Source organism: Protopterus annectens, chromosome 1.part2, assembly GCF_019279795.1.
Source record: "Protopterus annectens isolate FY-2018-M chromosome 1.part2, PAN1.0, whole genome shotgun sequence".
In the NCBI taxonomy this organism is placed as follows: domain Eukaryota; kingdom Metazoa; phylum Chordata; order Ceratodontiformes; family Protopteridae; genus Protopterus; species Protopterus annectens.
Genome location: NC_056727.1, coordinates 557002751 through 557008750, shown reverse-complemented (window position 1 = coordinate 557008750; position 6000 = coordinate 557002751). Strand labels below are relative to the sequence as shown.

General features: G+C 38.8%; 1 protein-coding gene across 2 annotated transcripts in view; it reads left to right on the top strand.

Annotated features, from left to right (window-relative positions):
• Nucleotides 1–435: 435 nt before the first annotated feature.
• The window catches only part of ENTPD6 (ectonucleoside triphosphate diphosphohydrolase 6), a 921044-nt gene continuing 915479 nt past the window's right edge, over nt 436–6000 (top strand). Inside the window, exon 1 of one of the 2 annotated variants that reach the window (XM_044057700.1) lies at nt 436–572. The gene's annotated coding sequence lies outside the window, so the exon portion shown is untranslated. Of the gene's footprint in view, nt 573–1248; nt 1267–6000 lie in introns of those variants that run through there. The other variant, XM_044057708.1, reaches the window with a different exon arrangement.

The window sequence follows — 6000 nt, the reverse complement described above, 5'->3', positions numbered from 1 at the left end:
TTATGTAGCAGTGACCCTGTAGGTTGACACGTCACCATAGCTCTCAACGAATTAGGAACAAATCCAGAAATGATGAGGAAAACTTTTAATATAATTAGTATTATTAACTTGAGACACTGAAAAAATAAAAACATTTAAATTAATATACGTTTTCAGAAGTAAAAAAAGTCTGTAACTCTAATTATTGTCATTATTTATTGAGTTTAAGCCTTTTCTCCAAAAGTCACCAATTTTAGGAGGGACGGGGTTAATATTTTAGTCAAAATTCGGGCTAGTTGAGAGGTACGCACATCTCTGAATTACCAGCCAGAAAAGGGATAGCAAAAAGTGTCAGAAAACTTCCAGCCACTTGAATACAACTCATACACGTTGTAACTAAGACCCCGGAAAGCCATCATCCAACCCCAGTTAAATGTGACGCCTTCGAACTCGCTGCGTGTGTGGGTACGAAGTGACGTCATCACGGCGAAATCATTGCCTAATATGTGACTGAGCAGCTGTGTGTCTTGAAGCTAGTAAAGAAGATGCTTAAAGAGGCAGGAACTGGCTGGGAGTTCTGTGACCTAATAATGGTAATAGATTGACTTGCATTTTAAAACTGACGTGCCGGTAGCATCAGGGGATGTCATAAAGCTAACTACGGGATTTTCCTGAAATTGTTTTCTATCTTTTTCTATTTTGAATTAGAACGTTTTGGAATTGGATAAATGTCATTCTACACATGTAGATGTAGATACGTCAGTACCCAAAACGTAAATTCATTGCATTTTTATTGTGTGGTGTTCTGTTTTAAATATAGTTGAAGACTAGTGTGTTTCTTTATCTTCAAGGTTGTCTCTCGTTTACTTTATTTTCTTTGTAATATTACAGTTAGTGTTGTAACTTTTGGGGAGAGGGGGCGGGGCGCGTACATTTTGGGACTATGAATAAGAACATTGTTTGACTTCAAATTTGTTCCTTAAGAAGTCAGTGTTAACACATGTCTTATTGTTCACTGTTCTGATCAGGTGTTGCAAGCTTTAAACTACGTCATCCCGAGCAGGAGTACCTGAGTAATTTACTGTTCAGTGATGTTTACAATGTTTTACAGACCAAATGGTTGTCAAGATCTATTTTCCTATCGTAGCATAGTGTGAGCTTAGTCTTGATCGACAATATGGAGATAAGCTGCTCATCCGCTAGCTGTTTATTATTTTTGTTTGGTTAAATGATTGCCAAAAGTTTGTGGTGCTAAACTTGGATGTTGCTGTATCAAATACTGACACTGTAAGTACAGTCATTATGCCATTTGTCAGTCAACTGAATCTTATACTTTCCCTTTTGTATATATGGCATAGACTTATGTTCAGTTGTGATTCCATTTACATGTTAACGTTATTAACTGTGTATTCTTTTTGCCTTGTCACCGAAACCGGAAGCTGTGAAGGACAGTATTTTACAATCAGGCGATAAAGCTGATAGTACTGCTTTGATCTTGCTATATGGACAAATTGAAGTTTTTTTTTTTTTTTTAGGATGGCATAGCAAGTAAGGAAATGCCTTGTGACTTAAAAATCTGTTTTGTCACATTATCAGTATTGTGTCTACACTGGTCGGGATGTCATTGTAAGAAATTTCTTGAGATTTAAAGTCAGCTTTGACACCTTATCAAAGTAGCATCTAACCCAGACAGAGTTGTCTCGTGGAGTGGGATGTTCAATGTATTTTAAATGAAGTGGAGGTGAAGTGTGCCACCATGTGAGCAATGGCTGTAAAGTGGCACTGACATTTTATAGTCCGCATAAACACAACTGAAAATGGAACAGCAATATAACGTCTGCACTATTTTTTGAGTCATGTTTTTGCTTTTTTGGTGGGTAACTATTTCATACTGTAGATCAAAAATATAACATAAATTTCTTTTATGAGAACTTTACCACTTTTTCTGAAAATTGAGTTAACAAGCTGCTCTGCATTTCTATAATAGCAATGCCATTACAGTTTTGATCCCCCAAATTACCATAAAGACGGTATGCCGTCTCTGTTTAAACAACATGGTTCCTCTTTTACTGCGTAAACTAGGCTAATGGCCCTGCAGCCTTTACAAGCCTAGCCCAAAAAAACTTGCACAAGCACCGTGCCACCCAGTGAGAGTTCACAATGCCCCTATTCAGTAGGGCAACTGGAATGATCCCTGGGGTAAACTTTCTGTTACCCATCCACTCGTCAAGATTTCTCTGAAGAGGGCCAGCGAGGTGCTCTGCTTGACATGAATGGGAATCTTACTGCAGAGTTATGGGCAGTCTTTGGGAGATGAACCGTGGCCTGTCCCGATGTTGTAGGTGTCTGGTCTGGTACATGCAAAATGGGGTGTTCTATTCGATGACTGGTCTAATGAGAGATGAGTAGAAAGGGATGATGACTTCTTCCTTCCTGGATGCGAAACCTTTGGTTATAAGATGTGCCACATAGAAGGACTTTCTGACCACATTGGCAATGTGATGGTCGAAGGTGAGGTGGCTGTCTACTTGGGTGCCCAGATCTCTTATGGTCCCTTCATTGTTGTGGGCTCCATCAAACAAAGGGCCCAGGACCAAGCCCTGTGGGACTCAACTCGTAACTGGTCAACAGTCTGACCTGGAATCCACAACTTTCACTCTGCAGGTCCTGTCTGTGAGCCAGTTTGCAACCCACCTAGTGATGTAAGGATTGATGCCTAGTTTGATCAATGATACCAGAGTGGGGAATGGTATCAAAGGCCTTGGCCAGGTCGAGGTAGGCTGTATGCACTGCCTTACTCTCATCCACAGCCTTGGTGGCTGCCTCAAAGAAGTCAACAAGATTCAGCAGGCAGGATCTCCCCTTGACAAAGCCAAACTGTGTGGGGTCAAGAGTTTGGAGATTGCCTATATCTTTGTTAAGCAGGTCCGTGATGATGCACTCCATAGCTTTGCATGTCAGACTCGTCAGACTAATGGGGCAATAGTTCCCAGGGTCTGTAGTTGCTCCCCCCTTTATGGAGCAGGATGACTGTAGCAGTGCGCCATTTATTAGGGACATTGCCTGAGGTAAGGCTGTGATTGAACAGGGCACACAGATGTGGTGCCAGTTTGTTTTGTAGCTCATGTAGGACGCAGTTGGGGATATTATCAGTTCCCATGGATGCTGTATTCTTGGCTTTGGACAATGCAGCTTTTACCTGTGCCGCAGAAATGGTGGGTACCAGGCTTTCTTCTGGTATTGTGATAGATCTGTTGGCTCAGTATAAGAGTTGCCATTGTGAAGTAACTCAAGAGCAAATCTGGGTATTGCCTTGGAGGTTTTTGATATAGCTATAGAAGGCTGTGTGGTTGTTTTTTGGTGTCCGCCACACTTCTGCCTTCATAGCTGGCTTTAGAGGATTTGATAAGGGATGTCAGTTTTTTGTTGAGACTGATAAGGGAGGTTTTTCAGTCTTGTGACTTCATTTTTTTCTGCAACAGTTTCTTCCTTCTGTTTTAGAGTTTATTGATGGCTGGGGACCACCAGATTGGCTTCCTTTTTTTGGAGAACATCTTGGTTCTATTTGGTATGGTAAGGTCCATGCATTTGTGTATGTGTTCGTACAGTGCATTGGTGTATGATTTGGCTGTTTTATGCAGCTATTTCCCATTGGCATGGGTGCAGAGAAGTTGGCCACCTCTGTTTTTAGGAGCCAGAGTTGGCTTTAGGGAAGTTTTTCAGTTGTGTCTTTTGGCTTTAACTGGTACAAGCATGCTGTATAAATGCCAAGTGTTAAAATCATCAATGTAAATTTATGCTACAAGAAAATAAATTACAATGATGCTATGGCAACTAAACTTTCATTTGTCCATTTTGTATTGTTTTTTTTATTCTTGATATGATTGTACTGTGCATTGAATTTAGTCTGTATTTTAATTGTTATAGTTTGTATTTCGTTTGCCTTGTATTTATGATTGTGGAACCACTCACCAACTTACATAACCCTAAAACTCTAGCTGTAACCCTAACTGTAATCTAACTGAGCGGCAGTTACTTATACTACTATCATAGGGAAACCTGTCATACATTAAGTAGAACTATCTCTGCTAAAATGGGTCCCTTGGGAATCAGTCCAGTATCTCACTAAACAGAAGCCAAATGTACTTAGTCATAGATCTTCTAAATTTGCCTTTCCTTAGTTATTCTGCATACTTTGTTATATATATTTTAGAAAAAATGTAATTATATTTTTATTTATTTGTGTTTGTTAACCAGTTAGGTGGTCTAATCCATGAACAAAGTTATGTAAAAGTCACATAAGTTTGTTTCATAACACAAAATTTCATACAAGTTGTATTTCAGTGTTTAGTTTACAGTGTTGCATACAGTTTTAATTGTTCAAGTCTTAAACACTACATAGAATTATTTACAAGGTATGTAGTTCATTGCTAAAATAGTTTACACAGGATTCTTCAGGCTTACACTCATACATGAGAAATTTTCACTGTGAAATAAAAAGGTTGCATTTCTTTCCTTCCCTGGTATGTAAATAAGCTGGAATGTATTTCATCCAGCTAAGATTTATTTTGAAGCAAAGAATCTAACTTGTGCTATAAAAATAGTTTAATGTTAAAGCTTTCACATCTGGGCTGTTTTGTAAATTTATGCAACATGTTTACTTTCTGTATTGGATAGGAGTGATGCTGATATTCTAATCGGGTAAGACCAGTAGGCACAGGTACCACATTTTAAGAGTAACTCAGCAGCAAATGGAGACTAATAGAATCAAGATCAAACTCAGTACAACAGGATGAAGTTCTTTAGTAGCATATGACCATAATCTGTTGAATGCTTAACTGCTCTACTGTGGATATCATGAAGTGTGTGTGTGTGTGTGTGTGTGTGTGTGTGTGTGTGTGTGTGTGTGTGTGTGCAGTATACATGCATATATTGTGTGTGTGTTTGTAAATACACACATTGTTTTTGTTTTTCATGTTGGTTGGATCCAGTTGCCAAAAATGTGCAATTCATATTCAGTATAAGATTAAGTGGAGGCAACAGTTTTAGAATGGGGGACATAGACTGACCGGCAATTTTAGAGCTTCATCTTGTGACTCGGTTGGCACTTCAACACATTCCATTACATCTCTTGTAGTATTACCTTCTGCACACGTTAGTTTGGTGATTCCCAGCAGTCAAGTAGTCTGCATCCATATAAACACTTGTATGTGTTTATATTGCTTTATCAGTAATCAAAGTGCAGAAATGTTGGTGCACATTATATAGTGTCTGCTTGTTGAAATATTGAAAAGAAATGGATGTACTGCCCCACCATACATCCTTATTCATATGTAGTTGCCCTACATATTGTATCATCAGAAACCCTTTCTCTAATAGTACCTTTACAAAAGATTCTCCGTCTCTCTCTCTCTCTCTTTCTCTCTCTCACGCACACAAAATATTACAACTTTCACCTTACTTGGCCCTTACTCTAAACCTAACCCAGAAACACAATCCAAAACATTCACAAACACACCACTAAACATCTCTTTAGAGCTTATTCTAACTATAACTGATAAAACTCGATTTACCTGCATGCAAGTGCATCTCACACACACCACAGGAATACTTGACAAGCTGATATTTGACTTCTCCTGGTGCTATCGATGCAACCTTTAGTTTAAAGTAACTGCTGATTACTCTGTAGAACAAGATTGCATTCAGTAGAGTAACTGTGTGTGGTATGTATGTATATATGTGTGCGCACGCACGTGTGTGTGTGTATCAGTTATATTTTTGAAAGGTGGTGTGGAGTGGCTGGCCCCTACTGCAAGAATGCTCGAGTAGTGTAAAAATTAGGTTTTGGAATTTGCTTTTCTTCTGTTTGAATTGCAGTCGTGTTTTTTTCAATGTTTTGGAATTTGCAGTATTGAGTTTGTCACTTTTTGAAAGGGAGATGATTAACTATATTGTGTCATTACTGCTGCTTTGTATCTTACCTTATTTCCACTCTGGAATGAAAATTTGGTGCGTAGGAGC